We start from the raw sequence: 22,411 nt of genomic DNA on the forward strand, positions 1-22,411 counted from the left end.
GAACACTCTCTGTTTGGTAACAGTAGCTGATTGGTTACTGGTTGAAATTGTTTCTAAATGTTCTTTCTCAATTATCTATAAAACCTACTACTTAATTTCCTACTGTGTTTGTATTAAATTTCAATGTAACTAACATTTTGAAATTCAATTGTCTTTCTTCTCTGTTTAATAAGTGAGGCCCCTCCAAAAACAAACATCAAGGAGAATTCGCCTTTACCTTTGTAGTCCAGTGGCTGGAGAGAGTCAGTGGAGAATTACTCTGATGGTTGATTAAGCACATGTCAAAAACAACAGAAACAGGCACAACATGGTGCACACAAGAGAAAGAGGGAGACTGAAAGAAAGGAAAAAAGAAAAGTCAGCCTCAGTGAAATTATTTCAGAATATGTAGATGTTTGCTTCATTTCAAAATAAAAACTTTATTTTCTATCACATATGGTAGCATGTTAGTATGTGGTAGGGTGTGGGGAGGCGGTGCCATAATACATTGAGTGCTTGGGCCTCCAAGGCTCTTCCTTTACCCAAGATAGATAGAGTGCATCTAAATTCAGATATTATAATTCTTCTTAGAAGGCAACTAATTCACTTTATTTAGCCAGATGTTTTTCCTTTTGAAGTTATTTGAGATTATTCATATTAGAGAGAAATGATGAAATGAATTTATTCAGCAATTAAGTATTAAGTTAGATATAAAGGAGTGTTTACATAAAACTACACTTTTTGAGTTTAATTTTCATCACAAATCCATTTTTACTGATATCCTAGCTTTGGGTCTTTCTTCATTTGGGGTCTCATTGTTTCTCATCTTTATCTATTGGCATCACCTCTCTGGGTTGCCAATGTTCTTGCAACGGACTCTCACACTTTGTACTGTGCCACAAATCACTGCTTGGGAATTGGCCAGAATCTGGGATGGGAGTGGAACAGCAGAGTAAAAATATCCCAGTTGATCATGTGCCTTCTTAGCCCACAAATCTTGGTTGGTAAACCATTGCAACTCATTCATCGTCCAATTTCCTAGGACATACTTAGTATGTAGGCTTTATTGTCACTGTTGAAAATCCATGAACTCAGACATCCTTTCTCTCCTCTGGGGACTTGCTCTCTTGCATCTTTTCTGTCTCACAACCTAGAGTGAGTACACTCCCTTTTAGCATAAGCTGTGCTACCTCATCCTGATTCCTCTGCTGCTACAGCCACTCTCTGGCTTTTGTGCTCTAAGTCAGCAAATAGCTCTATTTTATGCTGCTCGTCTGTTAAAGAGCTCTTTCCACAACTTGACTTTGATTTTGTTGACCTCTGTTAGGGAGCACATTCTATGCCCCATTGCTGTGTATTCCTGCCTCTGGAATAATTCCTAATTCCTTAATCAATGTATCCAATCAACATTAATTACTAAGGACCTTTTATATGCCAAGAGGTGTGATGAGTGCTAAGAATAAAATAATACATATGATAGATACATACCCTGCCCTTGTGAAGTCTTCTGTCTGGCAGAACTACTAGTGATTCTGAGGATATCTTTATTTTCATCAGGAGATATCTTTGTTTATTTAGGACAGAATTAAATTCTTCCTGGGAAACTGTCAAATATTGGTCTCTGTCCCAGCAAGCAAATCAAACATACATTTTTTGGTGGGTTTTTTTTTTGTGACACTTGCTATAAGCAAATATTGTACATTCTTAGAATTTCAAATGTTTCTTATCGAAGTAGAGCCCTGGTACTGTATTACTATAGCAGAATTTTGAATGTAGAAACAGCATTCTGCTTCTTTATTTTCATCCACATTATTAATTCTGAATGCCTTATCCATTCTGTTCTCATATTCCCGTTTCCATACAGATCTGCAATGCATGCACCCCTGGGAGGGGTAATCAATTATGAGATAACAAGGTTAACCAGTTATCAATATCCTTGATTGATTGTTTATTCTCACTTTTATTTTCATTGCCAACTACTACAGACTGCAGGTTTTTAGCCTAATAAACATCTCTCGAATCCATAACTTTCCTCTTCATTCTTACCTTGTCCTCAAGTTCAGGACTCAGCTGGAAGTTGTCCCTAAACTACACTCTTTTATCCCTCACAAACATCAACCATATATTCACCAGGAAATATATGTTAAAGGAAATTCAAGCCATATTATTTCATGCATAAAATTTTTAAGTAAGTCTTATTGCTTACAGAATTAACTCCAATCTTAGTGGACTTAACATAGCTTGAGTTTCTGCCTTGTAGTCCTGACCCACTTTTCTCTCTTCTGGTTAAAGGCTGCTACCCAAAGACCTTGAAGAATATACCTGTAGTCAAACAAAGCTGTAGTCTTAGTACTATAGCAAGGCAAATGGTACATCATAGAGAATAATAGGATATCTCAGTGAAAAAGTGTGAGAATAGGCTGGTTACAGCATTTGAGTTTGTGTGAGGTGAATGGGGGTGAGTTTAAGAAAGTGGGAAGTTTTCTCTGGTTTGAGTGTTGGCAGGAAGTAGGCTAAATATACAAATTGTTATCTTAATTCTCTTTCTCTTTTATTTTAAATCCGGGAGGCAGAAGCAGTGAATAGGAACTAAAACTGTAGTTAGTTAAGAACCAACAGTCATTTATGTCAGCCAGGTAAGAAAGATGTTCAGTTTTTTAATTGAAACACTGTCCTTGTTTTTCTCTCTTTTCAGACATAGATACAGTGTAGTTTTGGTTTTGTTTCACTCATTCATATTAGAGAGCACCTGTCTGACACTGTTGCTGTGGGAATCACTTTCGATTAAGTAGAAGACATCATGAACTACCTGTTGTTGCCAGGTCAGCCATCAGTTAACACTGGCTGAGGATGCTTTTCTTTTTCTGCATAAATAATTTGGAACTATTATGCATGGCAATTTTTTCACTTCTCCTTTACTTATTTATTTATTCAACCATTTATGTCAGTATAGACGTATGATTATTTGTTTTGTAATTTGGATTATAATACTATACTACTTTATTAATTCTACTTGTTTTGTTTTCCAAATTGTTTTCCAGCTTTGGCCATTGAGAGGTCTTTTCAATTGGCTCCTGTGCCCCTTTGACATTCCCCAAGGAGTGTTTTCATCTGTTTGTTTCGTTACTGAGCATGTCCTCATTTTCTGGTGCCTCAAGATGCTCTATGTTCACCTTATATATTTTCTGCACCAGTAAAATATATTACTTAGAACCAGATACTTATCCAAGAAGACTAGTTTCTTTTCATTAGAGAATAATATTAGAAACCAATATCTGTGCTCTGTCCTACTGGGTAGCAGGTATTTTCAGCTGACAGAACAAGGAAACACATGTGCCTATAGACTATGTGTGTGTGTGTTTGCGTGTGTGTGTGTGTGTGTGTATAGGATGTAACTACACGTATATATATATATGATGTAACTACATGTGTATATATGTTACACTAAACATGAGTTTATGCAGATGTCTTAGATTCTAACCCATTACTACATCATTCATTCTAAATTCCTCCCTTCCTTATCTGTAAATTTGCACTCCAAGGGTAAGAAATCTAGCTGCCGTCATCTGCCATACGTTTCCTCAACTTTTCACTTCCAATGTAAATGAACAGCAGTATCAAAATTGTGAACCCACACGCTCACAGGAAACAACTTTAATTACGAGAATACAGCTTTATGTGCATTTTCTTTTACTATTGGTCCACTCATTTCCAGACTCCACATATTTCCGCAGTTACTTAGGTCAATACTTTTTTCTCCCACTCCTTTTACTGAGCTGGTTTCATATGTTTGTAATAAAGTTTCTTCTTTTGTCACAGTTTACATTCCTTCTGTGGTCTCCCACCTTTCTAAATGATTTCTTTTTTAGTTTGCGTATATTAAAGTCTACTCTGTGTTGTAACCATCTATGAAGTTTGACAAATCTGTAATGTCTTGTATCCACCATTACAGTATCACATAGAATAGTTTCTCTGCCTTCAAAATCCCCTTTGTTTCATAAATTCAACCTTTCATCTTTCCCTCAACACTCGGTAACCATGAATTTTTGAATTGTGTATATAGTTTTGCCTTTCCCAGAATGTTATATAATTGAAATCATACAGTATGTAACTTTTCACACTGGCTTAGTGCACTTAGCAATATTGACTTAAGGGTTCTCTGTCTTTTCATTGCTTTATAGCTCATTTATTTTTACTATTAAATAACATTCCGTTGTATAAATGAACCACAGTTCATTTATCCATTCACCTTTTAGGACACTTTGGTCGTCAACAGTGTTTTGCAACTATGAATATAGCTGTTATCTTGCTCTTTTTTAAAATGCACTTTAGGTGTACTCATTCCTTAGGTTGAGTACACCTAAAGTGCATTTTAGATATACTTATCATCTCTGTTTCTGTAATGTCATTATCATTAAAAACATCTCATTGTGTTATATTTATATGCTTATAATTCTTTTTTTCTTGCAGTCAACTGTAAATCTCTTAAGGACTTAGACCATGTCTAATACATCTTTGTATTCCTGGTTCCTAAACTGGATTTCAGAGAATATTTTTAGCTGAATGAATTTGCCAGGCGGTGTATGCAACAATTTATATTTCTTGTGCATCATATCATTTAACACCACACACACACACACACACACACACACACACACATTCACAAGTAGGTTAAATGAATCACCCCAAATAACGAACATGAAATTCAAAATACTTTTCTTTAATGATTACCACATTCTGAGTTTTACCTATGAGGCTACTTTAGTAAACTCAGTCTAGTAGTTAAAAGAAAATTATATAAGTAAGGATTTAAAACTATTGGAAAAAACTACTTTAGTCTCTATCTGTATTATTTGAAATAATATAAAACAAACTCATTAATATTAATGGAATCGGAAATTTTCTCTATTTAAAAAATAGTTATTCTTTTGTCTTATTTTTATCCTTAAAAATAATCTTTTTTGGCTGGGCGCGGTGGCTCATGCCTGTAATCCCAGCACTTTGGGAGGCCGAGGCAGGCAGATCAGGAGGTCAGGAGATGGAGACCATCCTGGCTAACATGGTGAAACCCCATCTCTACTAAAAATACAAAAAATTAGGTGGGCATGGTGGCGGGTGCCTGTAGTCCCAGCTACTCAAGAGGCTGAGGCAGAAGAATGGCGTGAACCCGGGAAGCAGAGCTTTCAGTGGGTCAAGATCACGCCACTGCAATCCAGCCTGGGTGACAGAGCAAGACTCTGTCTCAAAAAAAAAAAAAAAGTATGTGTGTGTATATATATATATATAAAATATATATATATATACACACACACACACACATACATACATATATATGAACACACATATATACACACACATATATATGTGTGTATATATACACATATGTATGTATATATACACATATATGTGTATATATACACACACATATATGTATACACACATATATATGTATATATACACATATATGTGTATATATACACATATATATATGTGTGTGTATATATATATACACACACACATATATATGTATAAATCTTTTTTGATTGGGTGTTTTGTGCCAAAGAATATTAATGCAGTAGACAGTTGTGAAATATTTTCAGAACAAACAAAAATGCAATTCTCTTCTTTTAGTTGAGTTCCGTTAAAATTACAAGTCATCTGAAAGATGATAAACTATGTGCTACTTTTAAAGTCCCAAATATAAAGAGTCAAATCAATAATTCATTTCTCTATGAAAGAAGAGACATATTCAACATTTTAAAGAAATTTTCTAAATTACCCAGACACACTTAAAGTAGAGTGATTTATATAATTCTTTGTATATCAAGTTCTTGTGTTTTACTGAGAACATTTAAAATTAGTTTTATACATTTTATTAGCAATGGAAAGATACAACATTAGCTATAGCCAATTCTCATTATTTGTGGTAGTTATGTTCTATAAAGTAACTATAAACACTGAATTAGGAAACATTGACCCTTTGCTCCTAGAAGAAATACAGGGTTAGGTTCCTGCAAACCTGTAGTCATATTTTCATCAACCAATCAACACATAACCTTTGTTATGTGTGTTTCTGCTTGATGTCTTATTTACTGTACATTGTTGATTCATTAACATTGGCTTAGAGTTAACAGCACTTAAATCATCCCTAAATGAAATCTATCTAATACATATATTTTGTCAATAGGGCACATTACAGCTTTCTTGTACTTAGGAACTGTATTAGTCCGTTTTCATGCTGCTGATAAAGACATACTAGAGGCTGAACAGTTTAAAAAAAAAAAGAGGTTTAATTGGAGTTACAATTCCATGTGGTTGGGAAAGCCTCACAATTATGGTGGAAGGCAAGGAGGAGCAAGTCACATGTTACGTGGATGACAGCAGGCAAAAAGAGAAAGAGAGCTTGTCCAGGGGAACTTCTCTATTTAAAACCATTAGATCTCACGAGACTTATTCATTATGATGAGAATAACACAGGAAAGACTTGACCCCATGATTAAATTACTTCCCACTGGATTTCTCGCACAACACGTGGGAATTCAAGATAAGATATGGATAGGGACACAGCCAAACCGTATCAGGAACACTAAACAATTCTTTAGCACTATGCTTGGGGGCCAGTTTATACAGCAAAATCAGCAACAGAAAGCATGCATACACACACAAACCAGAAAAAGTTTTAGCTGATGTGCTTGTTTATAACACATCAGCTGAAAGAAGAAGGCAGAGCAGTTCCATTTTGGCCTCACTTTTTTCTTACAGCAACTCTGTGTGGTTGATTATTATTTTCCTAATTTTACAAATGAGGATGCTGAAGTTTCATGAGGAACAAGAAGGAAAGTTTCCAGGAAGAAGGTGAGGTTAATGTAAAATTTAGATTTAAATGCTGAATTAGAATGAAAAAGGGAAAGTGAACTTTTTAAAGCTGACTAATGGAAGGAAGGTTTGTTCAGAGCAGTACTTAGTCTACAGCTTATTATCTCTCAATATTGGGAAACTGCCTTCTGAGAACTCCACCAAATGACCGTCAAATTATGAAGTTTCCAGAATGGTTAACAGATATGAGCACTGTTTCCTTCTTGAGGGCAGGGAAATAACCATTTCAGGTAATTGGAGAGAACGTTACTTGAAGAGCTGGGAATATTAAGCTTTAGACTAGGGACCATATGAAATCCACCTAACATATCACAAAAACAAGACTTAAAAGGATCAAGGTGTGTTCCAAATAACTACATGCTAGAACAAATTTCAATAATATTTACAAGAATACAAAAATATCCAGCACTTCAAATATAAAACTCCCAATTGCTGGTATCAATCAAAGACTACCAGGTGTATTAGTCTGTTCTCACACTGCTATAAAGATACTACCCAAGACTGGGTAATTTATAAACAAAGGAGATTTAATTGATTCACAGTTCCACATGGCTGGGGAGGCATCAGGAAACTTACAATCATGGTGGAAGGGGAAGCAGGCAATTTCTTCACAGGGGGCAGGAGACAGTGTGTGTGAGAAGGAGCAAGTGCCACACTTTAAAACCATCAGCTCTCATGAGAACTCCATCACTATCCTGAGAACAGCATGGGGGAAACTGCCTCCATGGTCCAATCACCTCCCACCTAATCCCTCCTCTGATATATGGGGATTACAATTTGAGATGAGATTTGTGTGGTGACATAGAGCCAAACCATATCACCAGGAATACAAAAAAGCAGGAAAATATAACTTATAGTGAGAAAAGTAATGAATCACTTGACACCCACCCCAAACAACTACAGATGTCAGAATTAGAGACAATGACATTAAGACAATTTTTACTGCAGCTATATAAACTACAGAAGTAACGTGGGGTTAATTGACCTTAAAAGATGATTATTAAAGAAATAAGTAGGCCAGACATGGTTGCTCATGTCTGTAATCCCAGCACTTTGGGAGGCTGAGGTGGGTTGATCTTGACGTCAGGAGTTCGAGACCAGCCTAGCTAATATGGTAAAACCCCGTCTCTACTAAAAATACAAAAATTAGCTGGACATGGTGGTGCACGCCTCTAATCTCAGCTACTCAGGAGTCTGAGGCAGGAGAATCGCTTGAGCCCACAAGGCAGAGGTTGTAGTGAGCCAAGATCATGCCACTGTACTCTAGCCTGGGCAACAGAGTGAGACTCCGTCTAAAAAATAATAAAATAAAAAATGAGTAATTAGTTCTTGGACCAGAACCCTCATATTAGAAAATAACATGATCAGATAGATTAAAAGAAGGGAAAATTAAAAGAAATTCTTACAGGATTGTGTTGAAAAGAGGAAATCATTATTGTAGAAATAGTGTCAGGTTTGTAGTCGCTCCAAATGAGTTTCAGTCTTTACTCTGCCATTTACTATTTATATGACTTTAGAAAAAATATCAATTACTGTGAGTGTCAGTTTTCTTATCTGTAACAAAGGAATAATAATAATAACTCACACTGGTATAAATATGTAGTAAAACCAATAATATACTTCATATATATGAATATATACACATACCTTTATACTTATGGACTTCACTTATACACATATGCGCAAACACATATAAGTGTATTCTCATGACAGTTTAAAGTGTGACTTGGCCATAACATAGTAAATGAGTTTACATGGGCAGAAGTCATAAAATTCTGATAAAACAGAGCATAACTTTTTTCATCGGCATTGAAAGGTCCATTATTTTAGGTATGTTTTTTAGATTATATTATTAAGGAACAAAATTATTTTATAGTTTTGTTCAGGACATGTGATGGACACGAAGGCTTTAAAAATAAGGGGAGACTAGAGACAATGTTCAACCTTCAGCTTACAAATAAGAATGGGTTCAGGGAAGCCAACATAATTATCCACGTTAGAAAAAGAGCTCTTCTAACCCCGACAGGTTGTCAGGATTACAACAATAAAGAAAACTTTTTAAAAAATGTTAATAACTGGGGAAAGAAAAAAATGTAACTTTTTAATTTTAGCAGTGAGGTCACGGGGGTCAATCAGAATCTAAGACATATGATTAAAAAGACCAAAAATGTAACTGTGCAAGTTTGGATTATTCATTTCTGCTATCACCTCAGTTTTTGAATTCTAAAGCAACCTAGGAAAGAGCTTAGCTCTTGCAGTGGGTGGTGGGGCAGAGTTACAGACCTTATTTGGTACTCTCATTGCACTATTTATAATTCTGTACAAAAACAGACATTTTTACAGCATGATTTTGTAGTTGTCCTATCTCTAGGGGATGTGTAAAAACAAAATAACAAGCATTTTTGTTAGGTTAGACTGGATATGTAAATTTATGACTAAGATAGATCGATATTTTCTTCAGACTAGTGATTTTTTTCTCTTCATAATATAAACATAATTTTAATGAGATAACAGAAACAAAGTTTAGTTAAGAGGCATAAAATTTGTAGACATGTCAGAATTTCCTGATAAATTTGGATTTTCAGCCTACTTACAGCTATGATTAAATAACAAAATTCAGGCTGGGCGTGGTGGTTCATGCCTGTAATCCCAGCACTGTGGGAGGCCGAGGCGGGTGGATCAAGAGGTCAGGAGATCGAGACCATCGAGACCATCCTGGCTAACACAGTGAAACCTCATCTCTACTAAAAATACAAAAAATTAGCTGGGCATGGTGGCAGGCGCAATATTCCGAGCTACTCGGGAGGCTGAGGCAGGAGAATGGCATGAACCCCGGGAGGTGGAGTTTGCAGTGAGTGAGCCGAGATCACGCCACTGCACTCCAGCCTGGGCGACAGAGCGAGACTCTCGTCTCAAAAAAAAAAAAAAAAAAAAAAAAAAAAATTCAAAGATATATCTAGAACATACTATCACAAAATAAATAATTCTACATGCTGCTACACTTTGATAGAGTGTTGGTTAATTTTAAAAACATTAGTTTTTATTATACAAGTTCCCATCCTCCCCCTTTCATTTGGATAAAAGAATTCCAACAAGAGAGTCGAAATTGAGAGCAAATACCTTTGCCATATTTTGAATCTTATTAATGATGCTACTTGGGGGGGAAATCTGCATCCTGCAGCTTGACTTTTCATGCTGATTTTGACTTGTTAGATTTAAGTAAAATGACATATCATAGGTTAATATGAAGTAATAAAATAAAAGCTTAGCTTAGGATTTTGTCATCTTCATCAGTGGATCTGTTCTGAGGTGCTAAAGGATTTTCTATAAGGATTTACTTATTTATTTTTGTTTTTACTTTTACAGCAATATAAAAGGACATTGGAAGCATTCTGAATCCTCAAGATGAGCACTTTGCAAGTGAGTTCTATTAACTGATTTTATAGCTGTATTTGTGATTATCTTTCTTGCTTCTGTATTGGGGCTAAAGAACTACTAAAATGGCATTAGGATTTAATGTGTTGCTTCTCAAACTGGGATCTTTAGATATCTGAGGATCTATTCAGATATTTTTGGGAATCAGTGAGTTCTCGCTTTACTACTACTACTACTACTACTACACACACACACACACATGCACACACACACACACACAGGAGTTTCCTTTAGTTACTTTATAAAAATGGATGTTGAAACACTATTGATTCTTGGATCCTGTTAAACATGCTTCTACTTCTTCCTCTCCTAACTTGTGAACATCCACTCAGGGGAAAAAAAGCAAAATGTACCATATGATGGGCAGGAATGCTGGCAAGAATCTTGTAATCTCTCTTCATCAATGGATCTGTTCTGAAGTGCATCAGAATTTTCTGTAAGGATTTACTTATTTATCTTTGCTTTTACTTTTAGAGCATATTGTTGGCAAAAAACTCAGCTGGCAAGAAACTCACAAAATTATTTTCGAAATGTAAAGTTTCATGATAACAAATCATTCATTTTTATTAAAATGAATAGTGAAAAAGGCAATGATGACATTTTGCATGGATAAAATAGTAAGAAGCAATTTCAACAAATAAAGGGTAAAGCAATGACTCAAGTAAGATTTATGAGTTCAAAGCTCATGCTTATTTCACTTGGTTTGTGAAATATGCATAGCGCTTCTCAACTACAGCTTTTCATCTCTTGAAGTGCCTTACTTATAATGCTTTTTAGTCATTGTATGACACATAATCAATATGAGTTGCACATCTTACTTCAAAATAATACACTATACCTTACTATGAATAATCCAAATACCTAGAATAAAAAATCATAACTTAATAGGTCTCCAAATATATTTAGTTCCATGGTGAATCTAAACATTAAGTGAAAATAGCATATATATATTCTAATTTTGCTCAAAATATGTTAATTTTGCACAAATCCTTGAAACTGATTGCCTTTGACCCACCCCACCCCCAAATCCCTCTGCTGTACATAACTCTTCTGGGTGATAATGAGGTGTAGGAGAGCAATTTTAGCAAGAGTCTGATAATGTTGTTCTGATACCACACTAATTGGTACAGATCATAAGGACATTATATTTTTGTGATCTACCCCTCTCAGTTTCCTTCTAACCATTAGTGTCAGTGGGTAGAACTGGCTATACATGATGAACATACAGCTATATAATTAGTTATCCACACTGACCTTGATAACTGTGACTGAGAAAAACAACAAATTGTGCCATACCAGGAGACTCTTTGGCATATAAGCTGAACCTAGCCCCTTAACCCTTTTATAAATAATTCAAATTAATACCTTCTTATCCTCATTCTTTTTCTGTGGTTCAGTTCAACTCAGACTTCTCTCTAGATTTTCCCCCATGTTAGGGGTGGTAGATTATCACTAAATACTCTTATCTCTAAATACTGCTTATTTAATTTCCATGTGTTTTTTTTTTTCATAATAAAAGCATTATATGGTGGGAATCCTATTGCCATGGCAACCAGGAGTGGCAGCATCACATCATCTGAAACCTAAATAATGCTTAACAAAACCGCTGCTGCGTTTTCATCTCACCTTGTTAAAATGATGTACAATCTCTGCAGTGCCTGCACTGTTATTTTATTTGTTTCTTCACAAGGTCTCAGTAACCTGTAATATATTCTCATGATTTCATATCACTTTTTTCACTAATTAACATTGATTCATTTTTCCCCACATAATTATATAAGTTATCCACATCAATATTGCACATGCATTCCTATTTTTAAGAGAGTGAAATACACTGAGTCAAGTTAAAGCGAAAAATTTTAGATGATTTTGATATAACTCATGTTATGTGCATTTCTATAGAAATAGCTAATGTCATTCAGAAATGAAAAAGTTTTTTAGATAACACATTAAAGCTGTTCAGGCTGACATAATATGCACTTACAGTATGAACTATGTAAATAGTATATGCTAATTAATTGGGCACCAGAGTGATTTATCATATTTCACCACACATACAAGGATTGTAACAATCTTAGAATATAGAATGTAGTATGTGTCTCTTGAACCATACACACAGTATTGTCTCAGTGTCAGTGCTAGGATGAATAAAAGCATTTCAATTTGCTTATTTTTTGAATTTCTTAAGTTCCTGCAGCATCAGGGATAAAGAAAATTGATGAAAATACAAAGGTGAATAAGACAAAGTACTAGTCTTCAACAATCTAGTTTTAGTTGGCAAGAATAACTATTAATTTCCTTGGTTATTAAACTATTATTTGTTATCCTGCTGATTTAAAAATCAATATTTATCTTAAAACCTATTTTTTTCATTGTTTTAGAGTCAAAGAAGTGCTTTACTATTCATTTGTAACTTAGATGCCATTGAAGGAAGGAGAGACAAGGACCCGACTCATGCTGGAATCTGGAGTGGGTTTTTCAGGGGCAGACAGAAAACTGTTTTACTATGAAAAAAGATCAGCGGGACATCTTATGCACATTATTGGATTGTATGCACATATTGACAAGGAGACCTCATGTTTTTGTTAAATATATTAGTAAAGACTTTTGGGAATGCTCCTCAAGCAAAGGAACTATACTATAGAGACTACTCCACGTCTCTAGAGTAGTGACTTCACCAAAACCTCATGGTCCCTCACCCAAAGTCATATAAGTGTCTTACTTCTCAGACCAATATTTTAGTCTTCCCATAATATATGTAATAAGACATTCTAGGGGAGGTTGAAATAAAAATACAATAAAATTTTGTCAGAAATCAGAATTTTCTTCATTTGTGAGATATATAAATTATCAGTGAAAAAGTTCTGTTAGCTGTTCTAACACATCTTGTTTCTGACAGAAAAATGATGCCCTTGGTTATCCCTACTTCCACTTGCAAAATACAGTATTATTGAAAAAAATAAATTATCCCTGTGACTATTAAGATTTTCTTAAAATGGGATTTGGTCTTTAGCAGAAAATTGTATTACATTTCATCCTTACTAAGCAATTTACTTCTATGCTTGATATACATTTCAATTGCCACTTTGGGAGGAAGCTATATTTTGAGATGGTTGGAAAAAAACCTTACCATTCTGTCAAGTGACTCATGCTACTTTTTGTAAAGGCTTATACAGAAGTTTTGATAAAAGGAATATTTAACTACCTTCATGGTCAGTCCTTTATAGATTTAAGAATAAAAAAGTGATTGTGGAATTGTTTAACTTACTATTATTTTTTTCATTCTTATTACCCCCTTTTCCCCATAATATCCACACACTGTATTCTTGTCTAGTTCCATTCACTGAGATCATTCTCATTCATCTAAGAAGTCTTGGTCTTCTTTTGTGATTGGGTTATGAAGAGTTTAAGGTCAAGATGGCATGACATTTTGATGAAACCCTTTGACATTTGCAACTTTTTAAACAAAAGCATTTAATACCAGGAGCTTTTTGACATAGCACTGTGATGTGCAATTTTCACATAATGTTGTTTTTGACATGGCTTAGGAAAACTTAATTTTTCAGCTTGTATTATCATTATTGGCCTCACCTTATCATTGAGCTAACCTCACCGTACAATGAGGATAGGAGAGAAGGTAGGTTCTATGCAAAAAGCAGGTGTTAGTGCTAGAGTAAAGTTTAGGCAAGGGTTACAGAAAGGGGATTAATCCCAATCCAGATGAAATATCATGTATCTAGGAATCAATACTTAACCTCTTTTCACATATCACAATGCCCACCAATTGTTAAAATAAGTATGTGCTCATTCTCTCAGGACTCACCTGCATCTGTGATTGCTTTATTTCAAACTTTCTTATTTATTTGCATCAACTATAAGACCTGGAGAAAGATGGTATTTGAACACAACAAGATCACTTATTATCATTTCAAATGGCCTAGGAAGTCCAGTTTTTCATTTTATTTCTAATAAATAGTTCTCTGTATACAAATTACATATAATATTATTAAACGGAAAATTTGGGAGATAAACCTGATATCCCCTTAAAGAAGAATAATGTATATCTCACATTAACATATGTCTTTATTTTGTATTCTAGAGGTAGCATCTAATTATACAAATGTTTAAATAAGATATAAAGTAGAATACTTTGGTAATTGAGGTCTGGGCTAGACATGTCTGTAGCGGATATATTTTAGTAAAAAGAAATGAGATTTAAATCTAATGCCTTAACAAGGTTTTTTTTTCACTCCATATTAAAATGACTGAATCAAAATGGCAATGTCAAAATATATTGTTTCAAAATAGTCAAGCCAAAAATGATTGCTATTAAAGAGTTGGGCATTTGAAGAGGTAACTACAGTTGAATTTCTTTACCTTTCTCATTTTTTCTATGTAAGCTTTATTAAATCCTGTGCCTATGTTGTCACTGAGGTGTGAACTTTAGCTGAATGATCTTTGCACCAAGATGTCATCAACAGCATCATGGTTCAGAAGAGGGATTACAAATGCCATGTAGTCAGTGCAAATGCTATGTGGTCAGTCCCCATAGCAAAACTCACTGCATTACCGGATAAGATCCTTGAGGACTGAACCAGAGGAAGCATGCCATCTTTCTTAATAATTGCCCAATCCTATTGCTTACATTTCGCTATGGGAGAAAGGTGAAATAGGAAGTAGTTGAAAAGATTTTGTAGAAAGAGATATAGGATACACAAAATTTAATGAATCCTTATTTTCCTGAAATGAGCTTCCGTTATTGCTCACTCCTAGGACAGTGGTTTACACCATGCTGTAGTCAAGTCTACCTAGGCTATGAAAACAAGATTAATCTTTTCTTCCATGTCTCCTTATTTACATTAGGAAAGTTATAAATTCTGAAGAAACAGTGTGGGTGTTTAGGAGAGGGCCATGGTGGGAAGTCTTCAATAATAAGAGTTCAATATTTATTTTTTAAAAAGAATTTCTAAATAAATTAATGACCGTACATGTTACTTGGGTACTCTTTGGTTGACAGTAGTGGAAAATGAAGTTTTTTTTCTTCCTTGGGGATACCCAACCTCTTCATGACTTTCCTATTTTTTATATTTTATTTGATTTTTCATTCCTCTTATTAGCCAAAGTTTTAATACTTTTGCATTCTGCTATAGTTTCCTCTTGGAAGATTGTCACTGAATACATAAAACACATACATGCACACAGTTTACAATCATTCAGATTCTCTCCTGCTTCAGTCTAGGGACTTGAATCACAATATGTTGAAATACAGAATATAAAAGCAAGTTGGTTAATGTGCTGACAGCTTATTTTGTTTGGAAGTAGTTGCTTGTAGATGGGATATAAATTATAATTATTTCACAAATAGATGAAGAAAAGCTCCTGAACCAGGGAGAATAAGATTCTCTGATATATGATGAGGTGTCTTTTTTATATATCTTGAAACACCGATTTAGCTATCAAAATTGTTTTCAGTTCTGAGATAAACATAATATGAAAAAAGAAAGCTAATTTAGTCTGGTGAATGTCTCAATATAAACAGTCTAGATATAAGAAACATGGTTTTGTTATTGAATCACTAATTTTTCTTTTCAGCCTAGAAATCTGATTATCTGAAGGCCTTACCGTATTATTTATACAGGACTAGAACTCTCATATTCAAGTGTCTATTTTGTTTTCTCCCATAGGCGTAAAGAAGCCAACCTAAAAGAAGGACTGAGTGGGAAATACAGGACAGTAAGAGGCCCTAACTAAATTCAGCCACTTTAGTATGTGGCTGGCACACACTAACTGAGGGCAAGAGCAGAAAACACTCCTCTGGGTAAAATAAGATTTTCATAGAACTCAGAGAATTGTCTTCTGGTCAGGGGAGAAATGGCACTTCCATCAGTTGAAAAAGTATTATTATAGTTAGAACTTGATATTGCTAAAAGCTATCCCAAAAAGAGAGTGTGCTGCTTTCATCTACTTGTGAATGGAATTGAGGCTAGCTGCATTTCTAAAACATTGTAAGATCTCCTCAGATATTTCACTCTCTTCTTCATTCCAACTAATCAAGGACACATATTCAATATTTTGTCCAACATTTAAATCATTATTACTCAGCTATTTCCAGTTTAGGGTTGCTAATACCATACATTTATTTCAATATATGGTGTCCATAGAAGATGAATTTATTATGTGGTTTATAGATAAGATAACACCATCTGAAAAATAGATATTTAAGAATTCCACTGGTAATGTGCTTTTTTTTACTACGAAGAATTCTTTTTATTTGTAGACTATTTTATAGTTGCCAAATTCTTGCTCTCTCACATGTTTTTGGAGTTTCACTGCCATCCTGTGAGAGAGGCAAACTGCAGCAGCTCAGGAAACCACTTGGTCAGGCAGTGGCTGTCACATTGTGCTTGAAATGATGAGATGCCTCACTTCTCCCTCGTCACCACTGAATAGAAATTCATGCAGCTTGCAAAGAATTATACCTGATTTCCTTTTAGTTGTGGCTAATGCTTGTCAAAAGAAGAGTGGGAGAACTGGAAATGGGAGAAGCCTTCCTTGACACTTTCATCTTACCTTCAGGGTAATGTTCCAAGAGGCATAGCTGGAAGATATTTGGAGGTGTTCAAGAATCCAGGAGCTCACAAATTCCAGCAACATATGAAAAAAGAAGTCTTAGGGCAGTGATGCTGGAATCAAAAGCTCAGCAAAGCTTTGTTTTGTTCCTAATTTAGTTTTTTTCTCTCATCACTTTCCTTCCACACTGCTCCCAGCTCAAGAATCCAACAAAGACTCTGTTTTCCCTTTCTCTTTATGTGGATGACAAGAGAATGAAGCTGCTTTTGAATGCATGCCTCAACATTTTTATGTGCTATAATTTGCACACTCACTATAAAAGCCACTCAAAATAGCTTCAGATGCCACAGGTTACTCATCTATGCAATGAAATAGAAAAGGCTTACAGTTTACTTTCTGAAATATTTCTTTAATATAGCTAGACTTTCATGTCTCTTTTAAAAATTTTAAGTCTTGTTTATTAGTAATCATTTAAATATTTGAAGGAAATAATTATACATTTTCATACTTACTAGTTTTATTAGTTATAAAGAAATTAGCATATGACATCCAAGATTATAGCTTAAAAATTAATATTTTGTATTCCCTAAGGTTTTACCATATTTTAAAAATATAATATAATTTCATGAAATTTCATTTCACATTTCATAAAATGCTGGCTTGTATCTTAATTTATTTTAGGTCTGTGTAAACGTGCTAATACATCTGACTGGAATATAATAAAGTGGTTATTTCTATGTCTGACTGAAAGTTATAAAGTCCTTAGAACCAGAAGCTGAATGCAGGAAACCCATGGTTGTCATGGTAGCCATGAAATCTTTAGATGCTTCCGAGTGAGTATTGATCAAAAAGACAAATACAGACCATTCTCAAAATTTTGTGATCTTACTGTCTGAGGTCATTTGAAAGTCCCTATTAGAAATATCTATCTTAAAAATTACAAAAAAACTATACAAATGGGTTACTAAAGAGAATGTATGTATTTCCTATAGATGAAGATCAAATAATATTAATTATATCCTTTTTATGATTGGAAAGGGAAGGGCATTTACATCAAATGATGTACACGAATCAAGTTGAACATATTCCTATAATTTCTAGATTTCCAAAGTCAGACAGAACACTAGAACTACAGTCAGTTCACTAATTTTCAGCTATCACCTTTATACATTTTCATCCTACTAAAATATATGTAAAGAGATATAATAGCTATGCTCTTTAAAGTAATACTGTTATCACTCTCATTTCATATATGGAGAAACTAAGGTTAAGAGAGATTAAATTGCATCTCTGAAGGTTTTTAAAGTTACTATTTCTATATATAAGTATATATATTTTTAAAATTACTGAAATTAGGGTAAAGATTTCAGGCAGAAAGTCATTTTTCTCTATATATCCTTTTGTCTTACATTAATCAAACTTATCAGTGAAATACATTTTAAGGTGGCACAATATAATTTTAAGGGAATTTTAAAAATATGATATCAACTTAAAGTATCATACACATTTGTGATATTGCCCCAGTGCATTTGATTTCCATTTATACTTTAAAATATAGTGCCATTTTTTTCTTCTGTGAATAAAAGTATCTAAAATATAGATGAGCCAATTTAAGATACTATAGAAAGGAAAACTTGTTTAAAACTATAAAGCAAAAATTATACCCAGCATTTGCTCGCTTTATACTTTCATGAACTTTAATTACCATATTTAATATCCTTCCAAAGAGTTTATATAGAAAGTGCTAAAATAAACCAAATTTCCTTCCAGGTAAATGTCTCTTATCATTTAACTCTTAGGCTGTGAAAAAAGTACCACGTGCAGGCACAGGGCAGTAAATCTTCAATACTTTTTATCACTTCTCATCATCTCAGAATATTATATGAAACTTAAAAGGTTTCAAAATGAAACCTTAAATATCAAAAGGCAGTAAAGAAATCATAGAGCCTGAGGGAATAAGCGTGGAGATCCTCAGAAAAGTGATTCTTTAGGTAAGTGGAAGATTTGGAGATGTCTCCTTTCATATGAACCCAAGGCATTTTCTACAATCAGCTGGTGGAGCCCTCTCCATTCTTCCCTTTAGGCTCTCTTTGGGAATCATTGCTGAGCTTTAGCTCTGTAAAGGAAGAACTGAGGCAATCATCTAGGATAGGAAGGAAGGATGGGAAAGGGAAGAGCCCTTTTATTCATCCAAAAGGATAAATTTTCAGTTACAGCAAATAAGCTTAGAATTTATTCTGTGATATGGGGAGTTTTAAGCAAATGATTAAACATCAGCTCTACTGAAATCATAAGTAGTGATTGGAAACTATAATCAAAATCCTAAATACCTTCTTCCTGTGTGTACCCAGGTTTCAGGTTGCTTCCCAACAACTTGTATACAGAAAGTACCATATGGAGACACACAGGAACTTGTCTTCTCTTGGAGGTCCAAGACAGTTTTAGAGCCAAAACATATGCTACAAAAATTTTGTTCTATCAAGACTGAAACTTTGAATGTTAGCATCCATGATCACAGCTGCCTGTTCTACAGTATCTGACATATTTGCATTACTGGTATTTTCCATACTGTTATCTGTTTCTCCTCTGTCAATTACGTGACAGTTGATAATCTCATCGCCTTTAGTCTTTCCATTAAGTACTGCAAGAGAAATATGCCTATCAAATCTATCACACATCTGCTCATATCTTCCTTCTGTACAAAATTCTTGGCTGTGTCATGCATAGTAATACCTAATAAATATTTGTTCGATGGATGAATATTTCCCAAAGGCTTGCAGCAGAGATTCTAAAACTTTGGGAGACAGAAATAAGTGACTCATCCCCCATAAGAATAAATCAGTGGGAGGAGGTGGCAGTATGTAATACAAAAAAAAAAAAAAAATTTACATGTTCAATAGATCTATTATTTTTCTAATGCAAACTACTAAAATACAACTTGTTTTGCCTAGTAGATATGTGTAGAAAATTGACTAAAAACAAATATTAGAGGGAATACAATTTTTAAAAGGTTGAGAAATATTGGTTTGAAGTTAAACATTTTAAACTTTTTTTGTTTGTTTGGCATCGGAATCCTTCATTGTGACCCTTGTGAGTGATCCAGGCTCACCTCCACTCACTCCACATGTGGATACTGCCCCCTTCTTCTCCTCATAACCAGAAGCATTATGACCTTCCTGGAATATACAGTGCCTCTAACACTTCCATTATGAAGCCTCTCCTAACTCTCACAAACAATTTTAACAGCACTGTCTCCTAGTCTCTCCTCTTAACATGGCCAAAAATAATCAATTCAATTATTTCCAGAGTATGTTTGTCTTGACATAAACTAGTGCCAAAGATTATAATACTAATTGTGAAACTAATTTAAAGAATTTAACAGACCTTAGCATTACACACTAAATAAGATATTGGTGATTTTAAAGAAGTATTGAAAGTGACTTTAAATAGTTTTATAGGCTAAATTTTCCATGGCAAATGTGTCAAGTTGAACTCACTTTGAATATTATTTATATGATATATAATGAAAATACATATGTGATAAATAGAATATCCTGAAATATTCATGAGTTATTTTCATCCAATTGTTTCAGACACTGATAATTTTTTAAAGTGGAATTTCAGTTAGTACTCTTAGTTGTTTTGAAAATAGATTAAATTTTAATTTAATATATGAATTTAAAACTAAATATATTTTTGCTAATCAAATATATTTAAGATAAAATTTTAATAAATATCACATCTTAAACTACTATTAGGATATTTAAAATGTACTACCTATATTTGCTGATATTTCTTCTCTGCTTGAATCTTAGTTGACCCTTCTCACCTCTTAATTTGGCAAATAATATCTTCCCAAGAAGATTGCTCTTATAGAGCAGTAAAAAGAGCTTTGTAAGTATTCTCAAAAATACTTGGGAGAGCATCTTTTGCTTTGGTTAAAATTATGACTTTTTTTTCCAAGTATAAAATTTGTTCTTACTGAGAGACATCACTATTTTGTGAACATTAATCACAAAATAAGTTATTGTGACTTAATATTGCTTTAAGAACCTATTTAAATATACCAGCAGTATAAATAAAATCTAAACATTGTAGAAAAATAACCTTGTATGTGCATCTTTGTGTGAAAATTTGTGTAGATCAAGACCAAGTCAAATTCATAAACAATGCAATTTTTGATCACTAAAGTATAAAAAGATTTTGGAGACAGAAATGGTCAATACTTGCAAAAGCAAATGTTTTATCACTTAACCTCTGAATTTTGAGTTTTTCTCTGATTAACCTTCTACTCTATGATTATAAGCACATTTACAAATGTCATTCTAGCATGCATTTTTAAAAATTTCTAATGCATATGGACATTATTTTTGTGGAAGTCCAAAGAGTTATTGAATAAAACTTTCCTATTTATGTGTTTATACATTTTATTTGTAGAATATGTTTCAGTTACTTATAGAACGAATCCTTTTGTTCTCACTAAATTGGTATAATATCATATCTACTAGATTTTAAATATTTATATCTTTGTTTAAACTTTTAATTTTGCCAGAAGAAAAGAACAAAAGCAGTTAGATCATAGAGAACAAAAGAGCTTAATTTTGCAAAATAAAAGTGCTCTTATTAATAAAATAGTGTAGCCCCATAAAAAACTAAAGAAATGACATTAATAGGAAAGTTTTACAAAAATTATAAACATTATCAATAAGAATGAAACAAAATCTCTTTTCATTTATAATTCAATAAAAACAAGTTAAAATAACAGCAAGATAATTGTTTCTTCTTCCTTTTAGTAAATAAAAGTTTAATGAAACCCAGTTTCGGCAACAATGCTGTATTAGTTCGTTCTCACACTGCTATGAAGAAATACTCAAGACTGCGTAATTTATAAAGAAAAGTTTAATTGACTCACAGTTCTGCATGGCTGGGGAGCCCTCAGGAAACTTACAATCATGGCAGAAGGCACATCTTCACAGGGCAGCAGGAGAAAGAATGAGTACCAGCAGGGGAAATGCCAGATGCTTACAAAACCATCAGATCTTGTGAGAACTCACTTGCTATCTGGAGAACACCATGGGAGAAAATGCCCCCATGATCTAATTACCTTCACCTGGTCCTGCCCTTGACACATGGGGCTTATGAGGATTATAATTCAAGGGGAGATTTGGATGAGAACACAGAACCAAACCATATCAGATGCCCCAAAACAAACTTTTGTGTACTTCTTGCTGAAGAAGTGAGTTGATGTGGATTCTTTGGAAACAATTAAAAAATGTCTGTTACTTAATTGGCATTGGTAATATGTTCACAGTAATTGCAGTTTAGAAATATATTTTAAGATTTAGCTGCACCCCAGAAAATGCCACCTAAATTTATAGTGCCAGAAAACAGATCATTGGTTGCCTAGGGAAGGGGATAGGATGAAGGGTGTCAATTCAAAGGGACACTTTTGGGGCTGGTATATACATTCACTGTGTTGATTTTCACGATGGTTTGAAGGGTGGCAAAATCTAGAAAATTCTATGCTTCATACGCAATCATTACATTTCAG

At 34.0% G+C, this 22,411-nt stretch overlaps 1 long non-coding RNA gene across 1 annotated transcript in view; it reads right to left on the reverse strand.

The window, feature by feature from the left end:
- Window positions 1-21,885, reverse strand: part of LOC129143673 (uncharacterized) — a 40,809-nt gene extending 18,924 nt beyond the window's left edge. The window contains exons 1-2 of the long non-coding RNA XR_008547385.1: window positions 21,773-21,885; window positions 218-334 (exon numbers count right to left, since the gene is read on the reverse strand). This is a non-coding gene — a long non-coding RNA (uncharacterized LOC129143673). The remainder of the gene's footprint in view (window positions 1-217; window positions 335-21,772) is intronic.
- Window positions 21,886-22,411: the final 526 nt, after the last annotated feature.

Source organism: Pan troglodytes, chromosome 2 (genome assembly GCF_028858775.2).
Source record: "Pan troglodytes isolate AG18354 chromosome 2, NHGRI_mPanTro3-v2.0_pri, whole genome shotgun sequence".
Lineage (NCBI taxonomy): Eukaryota > Metazoa > Chordata > Mammalia > Primates > Hominidae > Pan > Pan troglodytes.